We start from the raw sequence: 1,162 nt of genomic DNA, 5'->3' as shown, positions 1-1,162 counted from the left end.
GACCTAATGAAACTTAAAAGCTTTTGCGCAGCAAAGGAAACCATAAAGAAGACCAAAAGACAACCCTCAGAATGGGAGAAAATATTTTCTAATGAAGCAACTGACAAAGGATTAATCTCCAAAATTTATAAGTAGCTCATGCAGCTCAATAACAAAAAATCAAACAACCCAATCCAAAAATGGGCAGAAGACCTAAATAGACATTTCTCCAAAGAAGATATACAGACTACCAACAAACACATGAAAGAATGCTCAACATCATTAATCATTAGAGAAATGCAAATCAAAACTACAATGAGATATCATCTCACACCGGTCAGAATGGCCATCATCAAAAAAATCTAGAAACAATAAATGCTGGAGAGGTGTGGAGAAAAGGGAACCCTCTTGCACTGCTGGTTGGAATGTAAATTGATACAGCCACTGTGGAGAACAGTATGGAGGTTCCTTTAAAAACTAAAAATAGAACTACCATACAACCCAGCAATCCCACTACTGGGCATATACCCTGAGAAAACCATAATGCAAAAAGAGTCATGTACCACAATGTTCATTGCAGCTCTATTTACAATAGCCAGGACATGGAAGCAACCTAAGTGTCCATCGACAGACGAATGGATAAAGAAGGAGTGGCACATACATACAATGGAATATTACTCAGCCATAAAAAGAAACGAAATTGAGCTATTTGTAATGAGGTGGATAGACCTAGAGTCTGTCATACAGAGTGAAGTAAGTCAGAAAGAGAAAGACAAATACCGTATGCTAACACATATATATGGAATTTAAGAAAAAAATGTCATGAAGAACCTAGGGGTAAGACAGGAATAAAGACACAGACCTACTAGAGAATGGACTTGAGGATATGGGGAGGGGGAAGGGTAAGCTGTGACAAAGCGAGAGAGAGGCATGGACATATAGACACTACCAAACGTAAGGTAGATAGCTAGTGGGAAGCAGCCGCATAGCACAGGGAGATCAGCTCGGTGCTTTGTGACTGCCTGGAGGGGTGGGATAGGGAGAGTGGGAGAGAGGGAGACGCAAGAGGGAAGAGATATGGGAACATATGTATATGTATAACTGATTCACTTTGTTATAAAGCAGAAACTAACACACCATTGTAAAGCAATTATACCCCAATAAAGATGTTAAAAAAAAAAAA

The sequence above is a fragment of the Aethalodelphis obliquidens genome, unplaced genomic scaffold (assembly GCF_003676395.1).
Source record: "Aethalodelphis obliquidens isolate GAN/ISIS:26980383/991018 unplaced genomic scaffold, ASM367639v1 scaffold30, whole genome shotgun sequence".
NCBI classification, from domain to species: domain Eukaryota; kingdom Metazoa; phylum Chordata; class Mammalia; order Artiodactyla; family Delphinidae; genus Aethalodelphis; species Aethalodelphis obliquidens.
The sequence above is the reverse complement of the archived record's forward strand: the minus strand, read 5'-3'. Positions refer to the sequence as shown.